This window comes from Mesoplodon densirostris, chromosome 6 (assembly GCF_025265405.1).
Source record: "Mesoplodon densirostris isolate mMesDen1 chromosome 6, mMesDen1 primary haplotype, whole genome shotgun sequence".
Classification (NCBI taxonomy): Eukaryota; Metazoa; Chordata; class Mammalia; order Artiodactyla; family Ziphiidae; genus Mesoplodon; species Mesoplodon densirostris.
Window position 1 is genome coordinate 67,759,698 of NC_082666.1, and position 21,078 is coordinate 67,780,775.

A 21,078-nucleotide genomic window follows, 5' to 3' on the forward strand; every position below is an offset into this window, starting at 1 on the left:
GATCAACTGGTGATTAGGTTGATACTTGTAGTCAGAAAGGAAAGGTAGCTTTGGAGTTGTCTGAGAAGAAGAAGAGTTGCATTCATGTCTATAAAATCTCTAAGAAATGGCCTCACTTGGCAGATCCAATGGTGCATTTGCCTGACACTCAAGAGACAAGTGCTTTACCAAGGTAAATGATATATTAACATTGATATGCGTGAACTACAAATTTATTAAAGCTATCATAAAATCTAGCCTAAAGGTGCCGTTAAGCAATAATCTAAATGAGTTGCGGAATAGAGCCTGAGGATTTTTACTTCAGGTTAAAAGGCAATGCAGTTGCATTTCTAGCAGGAAAAGCTTCCTCTTAATTCTTCAGAAAAGAAGCAGGGAGATCTGACCATCTCTATATTTTCCTCACTTAAACAGGGCTGAAAGTAAAGGAAGTATGCGTCTGAAAGTTAGGTTCTGCCAAACAGGACTAAATATAACCTGTAAGTGGACAATAGTAAAGAGACAGATGGGTGAAATTTATGGAGAGCCCTTTGGGAAGTGGCCTCAAACAGGTGGCTTCCCAAAAGGAGTCAGTGTATATAGTGTTTTTAGCTGTAGAAGGATGGTGAGAAAGAGATGTGTTGGCAATAAGTACATGGTTGCTTGTTGACTAAGGCTTGATATTGCTTGTCAGGTGTGTCTATTTTTGTCTGCACTTCAAAAGCTATTTCATTATACTATGAGAAGAGCAGAAGGTCTTGGGTTCTGTGATTGGTTATTGTTTTGAAAAAGAAAGAAAATTATCTTTCATTTTCTCTCCATTGGCGATAAATCCCCAGTGGCGGTTTGAAGGAAATTCCAAATCGCTGCAACTACAGTAGGGAGTTTTTGAGTCTGTTATTTCTGACTAACGTTTTGCAAATGCTCTCACCATTCTACCCAAAACTGCAAATAGCAGCCTACAAAAACAGTTTTGCAAAACCATTTCAATGTTGTCACTTGTTTTGAACTCCAAAGCAAAATCAGATTCTACCTTCAAGGTTTTTACCAAAAGGTACTTTGAAGACTGTGCCAAAAGAAGCCTTGCATCCCCCACACCCAAAGGGAAAACTGTATTTACAATAATATTTCCTATGAAATCTTCATGGTACATTTTATCATATAAAATTCAAGTTATTAAAAGATAGAGAGAGATGGTCATCATGTGCCATATACTATGTTCCAGCTGTAACCTAGAACAAAACAAAACCAGTTTCTGTGGGAGTACTATAGCTTATAATCCAATGGGGGAGATCAAACAGATTAAATAATCACAGTCTTTGTAGGCTAAGTGCTGTAATACCCACCATTTTAATCGCTCAAAGAACTAAAATTTATCCATCCGTTGATGAACATTTAGGTTACTTGCATATCTTGGCAATTGTAAATAATGCTGTTATGAACATTGGGGTGCATATATCTTTTTGAATTATTGTTTTTGTTTCTTTTGGTTATACACTTTTGATTGGAATTGCTGGATGACAGTTACTTCTATTTTTAGTCTTTTGAGAAGCCTCCGTACTGTTTTCCACAGTGGCTGCACCAGTTTACATTCCCACCAACAGTACATGAGGTTTTTTGTTTTTTGTTTTTGGCGGTACTGTGTGACTTGTGGGATCTTGGTTCCCCGACCAGGGATCAAACCTGTGCCCCCTGCAGTGGAAGGGCAGAGTCCTAACCACTGGACCACCAGGGAAGTCCCACTTGTGTTCTTTTTGATGGTAGCCGTTATGACAGGTGTGAGATGATATCTCATTGTGGTTTTGATTGCATTTCCCTGATGATTATTGATGTTGAGCATCTTTTCATGTGCCTGTTGGGTATCTGCATGTCCTCTTTTGGAAGAATGTCTATTCCGGTCTTCTGCCCCCTTTTTTGATCAGGGTTTTGGTTTGTTTGTTTTTATTTTTTGATGTTGAATTGTATGAGCTGTTTCTATATTTTAGATATTAACCACTTTTCAGTCATATCATTTGCAAATATTTTCTCTCATTCAGTAGGTTGTCTTTTCATTTTGTCAGTGGTTTCCTTTGATATGCAAAAAGCTTTTAAGTTTAATAGGTCCCATTTGTTTATTTTTGCTTTTATTTCCTTTGCTTTAGGAGAGAGATCAAAAAAATTTTTTTTTCTGTGATTTATGTCAAAGAGTGTTCTGCCTATGTTTTCCTGTAAATTTTTATAACATCTCGTCTTACATTTACATCTTTAATCCATTTTGAGTTTATTTTTGTATATGGCATTAGAGAATGTTCTAATTTTATTCTTTTAGATGTAGCTGTCCAGTTTTCCGAGCACCATTTATTGAAGAGACTGTCTTTTCTCCATTGTATATTCTTGCCTCCTTTGTCATAGATTAATTGACCAGAGTGTGTGCATGTATTTCTGAGCTCTCTATTCGGTTCCATTGATCTGTTTGTGTGCAAGTACCATACTGTTTTGAGGACTATAGCTATGTAGTATAGTCTGATGTCAGGGAACATGATTCCTGAAGACAGAAGAAGCTCTGTCTTCTTTCTCAATTTTGTCTTGGTCATTTGGGTCTTTTGTGTTTCCATATAAAATTTTAAGTTATTTGTTAAGATGTGGTATACACACACACACACACACACACACACACACACACAATGACTACTAGTCAACCATAAAAAAGAAGGAAATTTTGCCATTTGAAACACAGGGATGGACTTTGAGGGTATAATGTTGAGTGGAATAAGTCAGACAGAGAAAGACAAATACTGCATGATATCACTTTATATGTGAAATCTAAAAACTACAACAAACTAGTGCAGATAGCAAAAAAGAAATAGACTCACAGATATAGAGAACAAATTAGTGTTTACCAGTGGGGAGAGGAAGTGGGTGAGGGACACTATAGGGGTAGGGGATTAAGAGGTACAAACTATTATGTATAAAATAAACTACAAGGAGATATTGTACAACACAGGGAATATAGCCAATATTTCATAATAACTATGAATGGAATATAACCTTTAAAAATTGTGAATCACTACATTGTACACCTATAATTTATATAATATTGTATATCAACTAAACTTCAATAAAAAAAGAACCAAAGTTTAATTCTCATTTACCTGAAACTCCAGTGCCAGTAGATGTTTCTAGTCAGGGCCAGGTGATGGATAGTCGTTTTTGTAACACTCTTAGTATGAATAGACTTTATTAGCAGAGGTGAGGGGTGATCCTGAAAGAGGTGACTGAAGGACAAGGCTTTTTCCTTCTTAGGGATCTTTCTTCTGTAGGTCCTCAGGGATTCTACCTGCAGATAGGAACAAAGAATAAAGGATCATGTATGAGATGTTTTAAGGCCAGGACTGATTGTGGCATGATTTATATCTGGCTGTATTCCCTTGTGAAGAATCCAGTCACATCTCACATCTATCTGAAAGAACATAGCCTGGCTCTGTAACAAGAGGAAAAGGCAAACAGTTTTCTAAACAACTAGCCAGTTTCTGTGACACGAGGTAACGTGACAAGGAAGTACACAGAGCTGTTGGAGTATCTAAAAAATACATTGAAGTGAAATTTGGAGGAAGCACGATGTCAAGGAAGGCTTTCTGCATGAGATGACGACTTCCCTGGGAATTGAAAGAGAAACAAGAGTTGAACATGTGAAAAAGAGTTGAGAAGAAGGTTGTCTGGAAAGAAGGAAATAATTCTAAAAACAAACAGGAATAATTAGGATATTCTAAATTCTATTAAGGAATTAAGACAAAGTGCTTTTTTACATGTTTCAGAGTATGAATTTTGAAAAATTAATAATGAGATTATTTTCCATAAATGTAATTCTGATAAGATTTAGAATTCTTCCATGTGAGTTAGTCCCAGGATCAATAGGAAAGACAAGGATTTGCTTTATCTTGGCTGCTATGGTTTAAGTGATCCCCTTAAGAACTTTGGTGGCATCCAGCTCCACAAAGACCAGAGGATGGGAAATTTGAAAGGTATTATGTAATTTCAGGACGCAAAAAACTATGACATTCATTAGACTTGATGAAATAGATGTTGTAAGAAGCTAATTTAACCATTTTATGTTAGACATGATAATCCCAATTCAGAATTGTAAGGAATGTTCAATATCCATTGCTTTCCATCATGTGGACAAAAGAACATTCCATATTGAGTTGGTATTTCATTCTTTCAGTTAAAGATTGTATGACATAAAATTGGTACCAGCTTCTCATTAACCCTCTTGTTTTTTCTCCTCTCTGTCTTAGTCCCACCTAAAAAAAAAAGAATGGTGAAAATATGATATGTTGAAGACAACTTAGGGTTTGAAATATTTTTTTAAATAATTTTTATTCCTATTTTTCTAATTAGGTTTTGAACTTCTTGAGGCCAAGGACTGTGTCTGAAAACACATACAGTGGCTAACACAAGGTAAGTCTACAACACATCTTAACTCCTTCTCTTCCTGGGGTCCTAACTCCTGATAAAATGCCTGATATGTAGTTGGCACTCAACAAATATTGGTTAGGATGGATGGATGGGTGGGTGAAATATTCAAACATTATATCATATTCACTTGATAGTCCTCTTATAAAATATACTAAGACTGAGTTTTTTTTTACTCTGGATGACCAGTTTTTCTTTTATAAATCAAATTACAACACACTCAAAACAGTGGGACAACTAGGAAAAAATCTGTCAATGACAGATTTATTTTTCAGTTCTGAATTATGGATGGTGTTAGTCATGAGTATGTGAGAAATCTAACAATGGGTTAATGTTTTGATCTGGAGCAGCAGATGCCTATAAGATTTAAATGTTGATTGAATTTAGCTGCTGTTGCCATGAAATTATTAGCCCTTGGCAGTGGTCTCGCCTATATACTTTTATTTTGGTTCTTCTGGAGCTACAAAGCTATTTATTGTTAATGAGGGAATAAAGTGAGAAAACAAATTAGCAAATAGATTAACAAAATTTTAAATGTCTAATCTCTGTTAAACAACTGCAGGTTATCAATTTTCACTACCTTCCAACAAAACTTTGCTATTAACACAGCTTTGTTACCTTACATATCCTCTCTCTAATATAAGCATTCATCTATCATAATACTTTTTGATAAAATTGTCTACCAAGTACCTTTATTCATTGCAGCTTCACAGTGTGCTTCTAATCTTAAAATGATAATTCTTTGAAATAAATAATTCCTATGCTTGCTAAGATATTTGATCTATTGGCTCACCACTTAAAACTATTATCTAGTATAAATATGTTATGACTTATAAAATAAACTAAATGGTTTTTAATTGATGTTTCTAAATGTAAATTTTTAAAATAAATTTACAAAGTTTAGAAGTTCCTTAGCATGCTCTTATCTGCTAAAAATGTTTTATTCCCAATTTAAAGGACAGGATGCCACATCCCATATTTCCTTTTAACTTCATTTTGGGGCTGATACTTCTTAGGACTCTAAGGAAAAAGCAAGTATCTGTATATAGGAAAGATACACAAAGATCCTTCAGAAACCAAGATGCCATTGAAGTCAAATAAGATGAGGATTAAACAAACAAATGAGAGATGGAGATTGTAGGACATTTAATTTCAGGCTTTCAGCCTATTTCCCCTTTGGTTCCTCATTGTCTCTATTTTATACATTAAGATTCAGCTCACTTTTACCCTAAAGCTTTCTTGGGTACTCCCCATCAAAATGATGTCTTATTCTTCTTCTGAACTCCCATGTGTCTTTGTTCATGACTCTCTTATGATACTAATCATTCTGCTTTTATGGTTCAGCAATTTGTATAGATCGGTTCCCATCTTCTGAGCATGTTATATTCCAGAGTTAATTTAAAAACCAGTTGTTTGGAAATTCAAGTTACTTATTCCTATAGAACTAATAATAGAAGTGATGTTCCTATTTTCTTTTAAGTTCTACTGCTGTCTGATCTAGTGCCAACCGAAGTATTTCAAATATACCTCCATTCATGACATTGCTTCTTCAGAACAAATCAATTCTATTATAAGGTGAAGCCCAGTACACTTTCTTTAGGGCATTATATTTGATCAGTATTTCCCAAATTGTCTTCCCCTTCATTTATCTAAGATCACCAGCTCACTCACAGTGTCGTTTCAGAGCACTGTGTTAGAAATTCTTATTTCCCTTTCTAGTCTATGAATGTTATATAATCAGTCTTGATTGCAGGCATCTAAATCTAATACTTTACAAAATATTTAACTTCTTAATCTTGCCAAAGAAAAGACAGCTTTCTTATTTAATGTATCTCTTATCCCTTAAATATATTTAACCTTTGTTTTTGCTATGCATATTATGTGCAAAGCAATTTGCACACCTATTTCATTTACTTTTCACATTAAACTTCTGAGGTTAGTACTCTAATTATCTCCCCATTGGGATGAAGGACCTGAGAATTGGAGAAACTAAATATCTTACCCAATGTCATACAAGTGGTAGTAGTATCAGAATTCTAACCCAGTGGAACTCCAGAGACAGCAAGGCCACTATGTTTCCACATGGTCCTTGATTGCTCTGAGTTGAGAGAACGAAAACCATCTTACTAGATGGCAAAAGCACGAGGCTTCCACTCTCCTGCCAGTTCCTCCTTAAGTGCCTGGGTTGTAAACTTTTTGAAAGGAGCGCCTGTGTCTTTTTACTCATGTTTATACTCCTCACAGTGGCTGAAAGACTGCCTTGACATCATGGATACTTAATAAGTGATTGATTGAGAACATTATGAGATATATAAAATACTGTTAATGATAAATACACTATTCTATAATTAAAGGTTTAAAACACTTTGCCTTAGGGCCATTGACCAAGTTTAGTCAATTTGGTTAAATGAGCTTTCTTCTTCATGTAATTGTCAGTGTCACTTTTCATAATTGGATCAAGCTAAGGCTAGCCAGAAACTGTTAAAATGTCTGAATTTGGAAATTCACAGACATGTGGGGTGAACCTGATATTACTGTGGGTTCTATATCCAAATGTTTTGCTAATTTTGGCAAGTGCAATTTAGTTTCTTGTTAATGATAACATTTGAATATTTGCTGTGCCGTATCATGTCTTGATATAAGGACCAATGCCAATGCCTATAAATATTTTCATATAACTAACAGTAACCTTCTGCAATTTTAGTCAGTTCTTGACATTTCATCAATTAAGAAAGTCAGAAATACTCTGGTTTCTTTAGGTGATTTTAAGAGTTGTTTATAAAGTTCTGACTAGCACTATTTTAGAGAAGTAAAGCAGATCTGCTAACTAAGGCATCCCATTAAGTGAGGCTGATTTCAGTTATTCTGAGTGAAGAAGTAATTAACATTATACACAGCAGGGACATATTCAGGTCTCTATTATAGTTTTTTGATTACAGTATTAATTTGACAATCTCAGATAGAGAACAAGTTAATCTAATTAAGGGAAGGTTAATTGTGTATGCAGACTGTATGGCCAGAAGAAGAAAGCTCAGCAGGATGTTTTCTGGGCATTTCTGCTTGAGAGAGTTACTGTTTTTATTCAGGGGTAATAACCAAAATGTTCATATTATACACATAGCATTAAAAAGAAAGACTTATTCCAGGGATTTACTAGCAAGACAGTTTAGGAACTATGATATGTGTAATCTAATGGTGTGTATGGGGGTTGACTAAATGCTTTCCAGCTCTAACTGCTTTCCAGCTCCATAATTGTAGTGATTCTGCACCATGAATAGACTTAGAGTTTAATTCAATGACTACATTTGTATGGTTAGAGAACATCAGAACTAAAATATACTTTAAAGACTCCAGGCCATGCTTTGTACATGATAAATTTAGACCCAGAGAAGAAAAATGGGCTGCCCAAGATCAAAAAGATATTTGGTAGAATATCTGTGACTCAGGTTCTTTTTTGTTTTGTTTTGTTTTTTTAACTATGCATTGAAAACCATATTATCTTTTTTTTTTATGTTTTTAAAAGCCTGATGTGGAACAATATTTTTTTTTGGCTTTATAACAAATTTAATCAGTTATACATATACATATGTTTCCATATCCCCTCCCTTTTGCGTCTCCCTCCCACCCTCCCTATCCCACCCCTCCAGGCGGTCACAAAGCACCGAGCTGATCTCCCTGTGCTATGCGGCTGCTTCCCACTAGCTATCTACCTTACCTTACTTTTGGTAGTGTATATATGTCCATGCCGCTCTTTCACTTTGTCACAGCTTACCCTTCCCCCTCCCCATATCCTCAAGTCCATTCTCTAGTAAGTCTGTGTCTTTATTCCTGTCTTACCCCTATGTTCTTCATGACATTTTTTTTCTTAAATTCCATATATATGTGTTAGCATACAGTATTTGTCTTTCTCTTTCTGACTTACTTCTTATCTTTTGAATTAAAAAAAAAGAAAAGAAAAGGAAAGAAAAATTGAGACAAACATGAAGGAAGTTCACATAATTCAGTCTCCTACTCCATAGGAAACTTCCCCATGACACACAGTCAGCCAGTGTGTGATTAAAACTATACATAAACCTCATTTTCATTACTGGGTAGCTCCAACTGCAAGAAAAGTCTTCTTCATATTGATGCAAAAATATACCTGCCTTTATTTCTTCCTTTAGTCTTCTGTTTTCTGTGTAAACTATCCATACCTACTTCATCCATTCCTTTTACGACATGAGTTTCAGATATTTCATCCTGTGATACCTCCTCCTAGCATATCAATAAAATGTTTCAGGTTTCAGGTTGATGCCTAGAATTAAACACAACGTGACAAATGTTACCTGGGTGCTACCATAAGTATGTGGAAACACTATTATCTCTTGATCTGACCATTGTGCTTTTTGCTTTTTAAATTAACTGTGGCTTTTGCATGATTTCAGTTGCCCTTATGAAACAACTAAAGCCTAATGCTGTTTTTCACATGGACTACTATAAATAAGGGGTTCACACCTATTTTTAAATTGGATTATTTTTATCATGTTTAAGTCAAGATTAACAGGATTAAACGTATTTGCTATCATCATTACCATAAACATCAAAAACATTACTAGTTTGGGTTATTTGAGTTGCTCAAGAAAGTCATGATGATTTAAAAAAAAAGATTTTAAGTCTAAATTTAGTTCATAATGACTAAAAATAAAACAAGTAGCATAAAATAAATTGTAGGATAGTTATACAGATTATAGCATATTTCTCCCTTAAAATGCTATATATTAATCAATATAAAGTATAAATCTTCTAGTTTTGGTCATATTCATCAATTCTTTTCTAGAAATAGAAGGTGAAAATGTTAGGTCCCTTCAATTTTGCTGTGAACTTTAAGTTGCTCTTAGAAGATAAAGTATTAATTAAAAAAAAAATCCTGCCTTACAATTTTTTTCTCCAAATGAGGATAGACTTTAGGAGAATATATATATGTAAATCAAGACACGAAGGAAAAAATTCCCTAAGTAAAGAAGGTTAGGAGAAAATGACTGGTATTTAACAGCTGAGTAGAGCTGTAAATAGAGGTTGACTTGTAACTCCAAGTGAACTTAATGGTCAAATCGTCCAACATTATATTTTTGCAAATTTAGATGTCCCTCTCTAGAAATAAATGACTGAATAAATAAACTGAATAATTTTAATCAAATTCAATTATAGGTGTTCAAGTGTAGAACTAGAACAATCACACTAGTACACGGAGAGACTTCTTAGGTGTCAAATCCCTGTGTTCACATTTAACTGTCTCATTTTCTTCCACTATTTTCCTATTTATAGGCTGTAGAAAGATGGGTAATGTAATAACAGGGTAGCATTTTGAGGTTGTCTGAAATATTAAATTTTGGTGCCTGATAGCTGACATCTGCAGTCCAAAGGAATGGGCTTGGAGACTCAGTTATAAAGGATTACCCAGAAGTTAAGTTCAAGAGTGATATATAAAAGGCTGTGAGGTTGTTTTGTTTGTTTTGTGGGGTTTGTTTTTTTTTTTTTTTTTTTTTTTGAGATCTCCAGGATCTGGGAACTAAACTATACCCATTGCATTTGGCTCTGTATTTCTAAATTATGTGAGTTTGTGCTAGTACCTGACCTATTTCTCAAACATTCAATGGGATGAAGACAGGAGTGCCTAGAACGGACTACGTTGAACATGGGGATAGTTGCCTGGCTCAGGGACAACATATAAGAAGGGAAGTAACAAAACAGGGTCATATAAGGAGGGGAGTGTTCTGTAAAATGGGCAGTAAGTATCATTTTGAGTCCTAAGTTTATAAGAATTGTTAAGACAATCTTTTGTAAATTTGATAAACATGCCTTGTATGATCTTATATAATTTATTTAAAAAGATTTTAGGGTTTAATTGTTCTGGTGCTGGATGGCCTAAAGATATTTTTTATAAAAATCTCATTTTTAATCTTGAGCACTTGAAAGGGTTCCAAATTTAAAAAAAAGAAAAAAAAAGACTTTTGAATCTGATCCCAGATTTTCCTATGCAGAATCATATTTTTTAAATCATATTTTAAAAGATCAGAAATCACTTGTAGTTATAGAATGGAATTATGAAATTTCCTATGTAATATCTTTGGTTTGAGACAGCTGTCTACAGTTTACTTGAGATTTTCATATTACTGCAATTTAAAACCATAGAAATGTCAAAAAAGATTGTCTATATAATGTTTTTTCCTCGAGCACAGGATTGTGCTCCTAAAAATCCTTGAGACAGATAAATTTTTATACATTAGACCTATAAAATTTACAAGGTTATATTTGTACCAATCTAAGTTTGTATACATAATTTTATCTTCATTGAAAGTAGGTAGGCATGGGACTTGCCCAGTGGTGCAGTCGTTAAGAATCTGCCTGCCAGTGCAGGGGACATGGGTTCAAGCCCTGGTCCGGGAAGATGCCACATGCCACGGAGCAACTAAGCCCATGTGCCACAACTACTAGCCTGTGCTCTAGAGCTCGCGAGCCACAACTACTGAAGCCCACGTGCCTAGAGCCCGTGCACCACAGCAAGAGAAACCACCACAATGAGAAGCCCGTGCACCACAATGAAGAGTAGCCCCCGTTCGCTGCAACTAGAGAAAGCCCACAGACAGCAACGAACACCCAACACAGCCAAAAATAAATAAATAAAAATAAATAAATTTATTTTTTAAAAAGTAGGTAGGCATAATAAATAAAAACAGTTGTAATAATTTATCTTATGTGAGTAATTGTGGGTATGCACAAAGTCATTTCTTCTTTCTTCTATTCACTGAATATTTATTAACCAGTCAGTGCCCTAGATGATTGAAATACAAATATGAAAAGAAAAAGTGAAACCTGCCCTCAAGGAGTTCACTACCTACTGCAGAGACAACATGAAAGAAATAAGTGTAACAATGTTTTATAGTACCTTTTAAGGTAGAAACATGCATAGGCAAAAATTGGGGCATACAGCTAGAGTACCTTACAGTAGACCAGGTACTCCAGATGCTGGTGATACAGTGTTGAACAAAAATATTTTATGTTAGAGTGGGGGAGGTAGATGGTAAAGAGAAATAATTGAAGTATAGAGTATATTAGATAGTGAAGAGCAGGAGTGAGGTTTAAAATATTTAACAACCAGCATAAATGAGTACCTACTCATCAAATAGACATGAGGCCACTCAGAAGGGAAGTTTACTCTACCTGCTGAATATCAGACTCAGAATCAGCACTAATAGGAAAACAAAAGCAGGGAAGGAAAATTAAAGTATCAGGTTAGGAGAATATTGAAATTTTAGAAATTTTGGACTGAGAGATGATTTCTGAGTAAAACTCTCAAGAAAGTAGAAGAGTTAGTCATGTAGATATTGGCAGAAGACCATTCTAGACAGGGGAAATAGCAGGTATAAAGGCTACACCTGGCATACCTGCTTCCTGGCGGGAAGCTTACTTGAACTGAGCAACAGCAAGAAGGCCAGCATAGCTGAAGTGATAAGAAAGGAAGACCCTCATATCTCCTAGTAAGAACATTGACTTTTGTTCTATATGAGATGTTATCTCACTGAAGGTTTTGAACAGAAAAATGACATGTTTAGTCATATTTTAAGATGATCTTTCTGGCTTCTGGGTTGAGAACTAACTAATTGAAACAGGGGCAGTGGCGGGTATACTAGCACAGAGGCTCTTGCAATAATGAAAGCAAGAGGTGGACCAAGTTGGGCTTCCCTGGTGGCGCAATGGTTGAGAGTCCGCCTGCCGATGCAGGGGACACGGGTTCGTGCCCAGGTCCGGGAAGACCCCACATGCCACGGAGCGGCTGGGCACATGAGCCTGCATGTCTGGAGCCTGTGCTCTGCAACGGGAGAGGCCACAACAGTGAGAGGCCTGCGTACCACAAAAAAAAAAAAAAAAAAAAAAAAAAGAGGTGCACCAAGTTAGGCTTTGGGAGTGGGAGGAATGGTTGAATTCTAGATAGGCATTGCTTTGAAAGTAGAGCTACTTGGATTTGCCAGCAAACCAGATGTGGGGTATGGAAAAGAAAGTTCGGGAATGATACTATCTGGAAAAAAACAAGTAGTTGTTTATATGAAACTCTTTGCTAGAGTCTAGGGGACACAAATGGGGGATAAGACAGACATTATCTAAGATGGATAGTCAATTAAATAAACAGTTACAGGAGAGTGCAAATAGTCCCCAAATATGGGAAGTACTAGAGATCATGTTAAAGTTGCTTAATGTAGTCCAAATAGGTGAGGAACTGCTTATTCAGGAAGGAACATGATGTCTGAGTCTAAGAGTGAAGCAGATTTATTCAGGTGAGGAAAGGACATGGGGGAGAGGGAAAAGTAGCTATATTTATGTGCTTTAGATCACAAGCACTTGAAATTTGATAATATTTTATTAATGACTATTGCTGTGTTTCTTTAAGGACACTATTTATTGCTTTGGAGAGGAAGTTATTTCAAAGGCTATATTCTAATGCATTCTTTCTTTCAAAAAATATCTATGGACCACCCATTTTGTGCTAGGGTTTCTGTGCTGGGTGCTAAGAAGTATACCAGGATGAATTATATTTGAATCCTGCCCACAAGGAGCTAAGGATATAGTTTTATACTTAAGTTAACACCTAAATACTTAAGTTCACTAAGATATGCATTTATTGTTTCAAGTTGCTAATACACTAGATTTATAATATCATACATGGTGTGAGTTCATCCTAAAAGCATGCTGTTTGTTTTTATCCCCCCTGAAAAGTATCCTTAGCACCTATCAAATGGTGTAACCTATAATAATATTTGTTAAGTAATGAATATATGACTTTCCCAGCTCTAGCCTTATTTTTGCTACAGATCATTGAGACAGCCATGAGAAGTTAATATACTTTTATATTTTATGCCTATTTATTCTATGAACTTTCATTATAGGATCTATGCCAAGAGGCTCTTACATCATTGCTTCTATTAAGGATTTTTTCATATATGTATAATCAATCATTAATAATCTTGAATTTAGTACCACTTATAGAAGATTAATTTCTCCTCATTGACACATTTACTTGCAATCTCTCTCCCCTTTCTTATAGCAAATACTTCCACAAAATTCTAATTTTCATCAGCATATTTGACTTTGTGATACATGCTTTCCATATATTCACAATTGTTTCTCTACTTATAAATTTCCATTTCTCAGTCTTGTCTAAACATTGATTTTAAAGCTTTACAATTTAGGACCCCTGGAATTGTTTTCCTTTCTTTTCAGGGTCACTCCCTTTACTTGAGGAAGAAATGTTCTTCTTTCTTTTTTTTTTTTTTTTTTACTTTATTTTTTTAACATCTTTATTGGAGTATAATTGCTTTACAATGGTGTGTAAGTTTCTGCTGTATAACAAAGTGAATCAGCTGTACATATACATATATCCCCATATCTCCTCCCTCTTGCGTCTCCCTCCCACCCCCACATCCCACCCGTCTAGGTGGTGACAAAACACCGAGCTGATCTCCCTGTGCTATATGGCTGCTTCCCACTAGCTATCTATTTTACATTTGGTAGTGTATAGATGTCCATGAATGTTCTTCTTTCTAATTCTCTGTGAAATCAAGTATAATTGTGTTCATATTGAAAAGAAAGACCAATAATGATTATAAATACATTTTAATGTGAATATAATTTTATAATCAGAGTTACTCCATTCCATACCAATTTTCCCTTCAGATTTTGTAGGGAAAGGGAATTGATCTGGCAGCAAACAAACGCAAAGCTATGGATCTGTGAAAGTTATTAACCTCTCAGTGCCCCATTTAACTTTTCCCTTTCCACAAGAATCAATGACAGACACACCCATCCATTTTATGTTTCTCATTAAAGCAGAAAGTTAACACAAAATGAGTGCCTCATGTATTGTCTTTCAACTTGGTAATGTTTATATTATTCTAAGAACATGGCACCACTGCCCTGGTGGTGCCATAATGTGGCAGTTACTTTTTAAGCTTTCCTGGATAGCTGTACCTTATGATGTAGCCAAGCCCATAATCCACTTTAAGTTGTACTTGGTTTGAAAGTACCACAGTCACCACACTTCTCCTAAATGGACTTAATTCCGCAGGTGCAAATGCTGGCTCATTCTCATTCTTGACCATCTTTCTACCCTCTTACTCTCATCCCCCAGTCAGTTGTTTCAAGACTGTTTGGGAAGTCTGAGGTTGAGAAATGATGAATTTTTTTACTTACTCTCTTACTGCTTGTTTCTCTAGGTTGGAGAGAGACCATCAATAAGGACATATTTTTATATTTAGTACATTCCTTTTTTGTCCAATTGTCTTTCCAAAGCTTTTGGTTTTCTGAGCATCTGCTTAACCATAGCAGTGAAACAGTGAAATTGCTTGTTGCCTTCCATTGAAAATAAGGTTTTGGCCCTAAGCCAAGCTGCCTAAGCCAGCACTCATATAATTCAAAACTGGAAGAACACAATCAATTAATCAATACTATAATTTGGAACTGACCATGGTAGTAACACTCACAGCTATTAGACTCAACTGACTGACACCATTTAGAATTAATCAGTTAGCAAGAGCAGGCAAACCAAAGATTCGTTTAAAGGCTTTTCCCCTTAAATCAAACCGCCCAGTCTATTTTGTTATGTTTTTCTTATTTATTGATGACACAGTGAAGTCTAATGTAAGTAAGAATTTGAAGGACAAAGAATCTTATCCATTACAGTGATGTTGAACATGAACATTAATGAACATTTTAGGTATGGATTTCAGGAACATAATTCAGTTCAATGTTAGACTCTTCTGAACAATCTGAAAACATGACTTAAAATTAGTTTTCTGATGTTATTTGGGCATTCCTTGAAATTAGTTTTCTGATGTTATTTGGGCATTCCTTGATCCAATCTTGTATAACTAAAGATTGGCATATTTATTATTTGGATAAATAAATAACCATCTTTTATTTTTTTTTTTTTTTTTTTTTTTTTTTTTTTTTTTTTTTTTTTTTTTTGCGGTACGCGGGCCTCTCACTGTTGTGGCGTCTCCCGTTGTGGAGCACAGGCTCTAGATGCGCAGGCTCAGCGGCCATGGCTCACGGGCCCAGCTGCTTCGTGGCATGTGGGATCTTCCCGGACCGGGGCACGAACCTGTGTCCCCTGCATCAGCAGGCGGACTCTCAACCACTGCGCCACCAGGGAAGCCCAATAACCATCTTTTAAACTGCAAAACTTTAAAATAATTTCCAGAAAACCTTTATGGTTCACTCTGTTTTAATCCCACAGTAAAATACATAAATAAATATATAAAAACAAACAGGATCCGTGGTGTGTGCAAAATAACAACAAATACCAACTCCTCCTAGTACTTTCTGGCAGAGCCATCAAATCTTGCAGCTCTTGTTGACAAGACAAGGGTTTCCCTAAAGCCACTGACTGAATATTTACAATGATATGTTATTAAACTAACCAGGAAGTTTGAGCCTTTGTTGTTGTGAGCCTTTGTTGTTGTTTCAGTTTTCTTTGAATCCGGCATACCCAGGCTCTGAGCCCACAGGGTACAAGTAACTTTTTAGAATGTCTCTAAATGTGGACTCTCAAAAGCTAGCCCTGGGAGTTTAGGTGTGGTAATTTTTGTTTTTCAATTCAAAAGCAAAATACAAAAGAATCTCCATTAAATCTGGCAGAAAACAGGAAGGAGGAGTGACATAGCTGTACATTTTATAACACCATATATCTGAGGGATATGATTTGACTGGCAACATAACAAAATCCATATAGACAGATGCTCCACTTTTTAAATAAAATTATAATTGACATATATTAATTTCAGGCGTACAACATAATGAGTCGATATTGGTATGTATTGCAAAATTATCACCACAGTAAGTCTAGTTCATTTTTTTAATTGGAAAATGCAGTATAGAATTATCCGACTTTAAGCTCCAAACTGAAGAAAAGTACGTGGAATATAGTCCTGGCATTTATATTTTCTTTCCAAATACTTGCCATATATTAATAACCAAAAGGTCACTGAAAAAATTTTAAAAGGCCTCTTAGTATAGAGTCAGAGAGCATATGGCCTAGAGTTGGTTAAAAGTTGATAGAATTGTTTTTTTAAAATTTATTTTTATTTTTTTATACAGCAGGTTCTTATTAGTCATCCATTTTATACACATCAGTGTATATATGTCAATCCCAATCTCCCAATTCATCACACTACCATCCCCACCCCCCGCCGCTTTCCCCACTTGGTGTCCATACATTTGTTCTCTACATCTGTGTCTCAGTTTCTGCCCTGCAAACTGGTTCATCTGTACCATTTTTCTAGGTTCCACATATATGCGTTAATATACGATATTTGTTTTTCTCTTTCTGACTTACTTCACTCTGTATGACTGTCTCTAGATCTACCCACGTCTCTACAAATGATCCAGTTTCATTCCTTTTTATGGCTGAGTAATGTTCCATTGTATATATGTACCACCTCTTCTTTATCCATTTGTCTGTCGATGGGCATTTAGATTGTTTCCATGACCTGGCTATTGTAAATAGTGCTGCAATGAACATTGGGGTGCATGTGTCTTTTTGAATTATGGTTTTCTTTGGGTATATGCCCAGTAGTGGGATTGCTGTATCATATGGTAATTCTATTTTTAGTTTTTAAGGAACCTCCATACTGTTCCCCATAGTGGCTGTATCAATTTACATTCCCACCAATAGTGCAAGAGGGTTCCCTTTTCTCCACACCCTCTCCAGCATTTGTTGTTTGTGGATTTTCTGATGATGCCCATTCTAACTGGTGTGAGGTGATACCTCATTGTAGTTTTGATTTGCATTTCTCTAATAATTAGTGATGTTGAGCAGATTTTCATGTGCTTCTTGGCCATCTATATGTCTTCTTTGGAGAAATGTCTATTTAGGTCTTCTGCCCATTTGTGGATTAGATTGGGTTTCTTTTTAATATTGAGCTGCATGAGCTGTTCATATATTTTGGAATTAATCCTTTGTCCGTTGATTCGTTTGCAAATATTTTCTTCTATTCTGCGGGTTGTCTTTTCATCTTGTTTATGGTTTCCTTTGCAGTACAAAAGCTTTGAAGTTTCATTAGGTCCCATTTGTTTATTTTTGTTTTTATTTCCATTACTCTAGGAGGTGGATCAAAAGAGATCTTGCTGTGATTTATGTCAAAGAATGTTCTTCCTATGTTTTCCTCTAAGAGTTTTATAGTGTCCGGTCTTACCTTTAGGTCGTTAATTCATTTTGAGTTTATTTTTGTGTATGGTGTTAGGGAGTGTTCTAATTTCATTCTTTTACATATAGCTTTCCAGTTCTCCCAGCACCACTTATTGAAGAGACTGTCTTTTCTTCATTATATATCCTTGCCTCCTTTGTCATAGATTAGTTGACCATAGGTGCATGGGTCTACCTCTGGGCTTTCTATCCTGTTCCATTGATCTATATTTCTGTTTTTGTGCCAGTACCATATTGTCTTGATTACTGTAGCTTTGTAGTATAGTCTGAAGTCAGGGAGTCTGATTCGTCCAGCTCCATTTTTTTCCCTCAAGACTGCTTTTGCTATTTGGGGTCTTTTGCGTCTCCATACAAATTTTAAGATTTAGTGTATATCTGGACAACAACGTTTGAGGAAGAGACTGAGTGATGAGGCTGCTGAGTGTACTGAGGTCAGACCATGAAGGGTCTAATCAGTATTACATGTTTTGAAGTTTGAACTTTATCATAAGAGCAATGGGAAGGTTCTAAAGGATTTTAAGCGTAGAATGTCCTAATCATATTCTCATAGGTGCACTGTGGGGAGTGGAGTAGAAGACAGAGATATTGAAGTAAGAAAGACCAATTAAGAAGAGGCAGCAACCGTTCAGAGAGGGGATGGTATTTCCATGGACCTGGGTGGTTGCTGTGGGAATAAAGAGAAGTATCCCGGAAGCAATTGGGCAATATTATCTAAATGATTTAGTGTTTTTTTCTAGATGTGAGAGGTGTCCTGGGTTAATGCTGGCAGCATTTTGGTGATAGAGAACACAAGCGGAGAATTAAATGTGAAAGAGGGATAAGGAGATCATGAGTGCATTTCTCAACATGTTAGGCTGAAGGTATCTATGAAATATACACATGAAAATGTTTAGTAAGCAGTTGGATATAGCCTAGAAAAGAAGTCTGTGCTGAATGAGTAGATTTGGCAGTCATCATTTTACAAATCATTTTTGAAGCTGTGGGAATAGATGAATTTACCAGGGGGCTCCTGGATTAGCTTAATAAGTTCTTAATGGTGAGGTGGAAGAAAAATCAGGAACTGAGCCCTGATGGTCATCAGTATTTAAAGTGCAAGCAGAACAAGAGGAACCTTCAAAAGAAAATGAGAGGCCAAAGAGGAAGGAGGCAAACCAGGAGAGAGTCATACTCTAGGAGGCAAGGAAATAGAGGTTCATGAAGAAAAGATTCCAACAGTGTTAAATGCTGCCAAGAAGTCAAGCAAAGTAGCTGAAAAGTGTCCATATTGTGCAATATGTAAACACTGATAGTCTGTATGATGGCCAGGTTATTGGTATATTGCAAGAATAAATAAGATTGGATGAGTTTAGGAAATTTATACAGAAAATATAGATAACACCTTGAAGAATTTTGACTGTGAAGGGGAGACAAGAGAGTAGGATTTGCAGAGGTAATTTGGATTGAAGAAAGGTTCTTTAGTTTCTCTCTTTTTTTAATGCTGTAAAACCATACATCATGAAATTCTGATGTGACTCATCCAGAAGTATATGAAAATTTCAAGATACAAGCAGATGGAGGGTGAAGAATTTACTATATTTCTAAGGAATCCAAAGGGGAAGGGTTCCAGAGTACAGAGAGATGGTAGATCATTTATGCAGATGGAAAGTCAATTCTTCCTCAACCCAACAGGAGGAAGGGAAATATGGCTGTAGGTTGTATCCTGGACATTGGGAAGTCCAAGAGTTTCCCCCAGTGGTTTTAAGTAATCTTCCGGATTTGAGGGAGAAGATGGATGAGCTGAAGATTTGAGGAGAGTTGGGACGTTTTGAAATAGTATCTGTGGGGAATTACATTGTATAAAGGAAGCTAATAGGGTTCCCAGATACTATTGAGAGCCTGGGTAAGATTAGCAGTCATGGGTGTATATAGGCACCAATCTGCCCCTTTGTGTGACATTCTTTAGCAGTGTTCAGCAGAGCTGTGCTGCTTTGGTGCATGCATAGGAAAAAAAGTCATTGTAGACAGTTTTCTACTAGACACCTTTCCGTGCAAAATGACCAAAGCCAGTATGGCACTGGATGCTCAGATATTGACAAGAAAGTAGTTGAAGGTCTTCTAAAGGCTGGCCTTCATATATCCTCCTTGGACAGAGCTGAGTCCCTTCCTGTGTTATCTTGCTGCTCTTTTAGAATTCAAGACCAAGAATCTCAAAATGACATGTCTTTGAAGACTCTACTATAAATTAATAAGCTGAGTCCTATTTCATGAAGGTATAGGAAAATTGAAAAATTGAACTAATTATGATATATATGTATGTGTGTAGCTTATGCAGTAATGTTACCATTACTATTATAGAATGCATTACATAGTTTGCCATTTAGAAATAAAAGTGTAGTATGGTACACAAGTATAGATACATTTTATCTTAAACATACTTTAAATGTACCTATAATTTTGCCACAGATGTCAGTGTATTCCTGTGTCTTTATCACCAACAAACATGAGGAGAATAATGTGAAATGCTGATATTCTCATTCAGAAGCCTGCATGAATCTTTAAGCATGTGCTCCCCCAGGATTTGATCTTACCTTTTAATTTCCATTTCTTGAATGTGGTTACATCTCTAGCCTCTCCTTTTAATGAAAATTAGATTTAAAAATTAAATCTCTACTGCTAAGCCACCTGGCTTGGAGCCCAAATAAGAACCCCGCAGTATCCTCTCTTCATCTCCTGATCACTTTAGCTAATTAAATATAAATAAAAGCAGGGCTTCCCTGGTGGTGCAGTGGTTGAGAGTCCGCCTGCCAATGCAGGGGACACGGGTTCGTGCGCCGGTCCGGGAGGATCCCACATGCCGCGGAGCGGCTGGGCCCATGAGCCACAGCCGCTGAGCCTGCGCGTCTGGAGCCTGTGCTCTGCAACGGGAGAGGCCGGAACAGTGAGAGGCCCGCGTAACGCAAAAAAAAAAAAAAAAAAATATATATATATATATATATATATATATATAAAAGGAAAAGTATCCTACGTATGAAAAGGAAGAGTTAGATCTCCGATTATATCTTATGACCACTCTTTATGCTCTTATAGAGAAGAGGTTAATAGATGAATATCTTTGCTACTTATTCTCATCAAAAAATAAGAAAATATTCAGAGGGGCTTTGGTTAACCAACATGTGGCAGAGAGTGAATGTGGAGTTCACTGAGAAGCACCTGCCTGGGCAGGGAATATATATTTTCCAGCTCCTTTACCTCTAGATGAAGTTATGTTACTTACTTGCGCCAATGGAATATGAATGGTAATGATGAATGACATTTCCTAGACAAAAAGGTTAAGAATCAGGTATGCTTTTCCTCTCATTTCCTTCCTGATCCATCAACTGAAGAAAGACAATAAGATTCTTGACAAGATAGAGTCACAAGATGGAAAGAGTCCA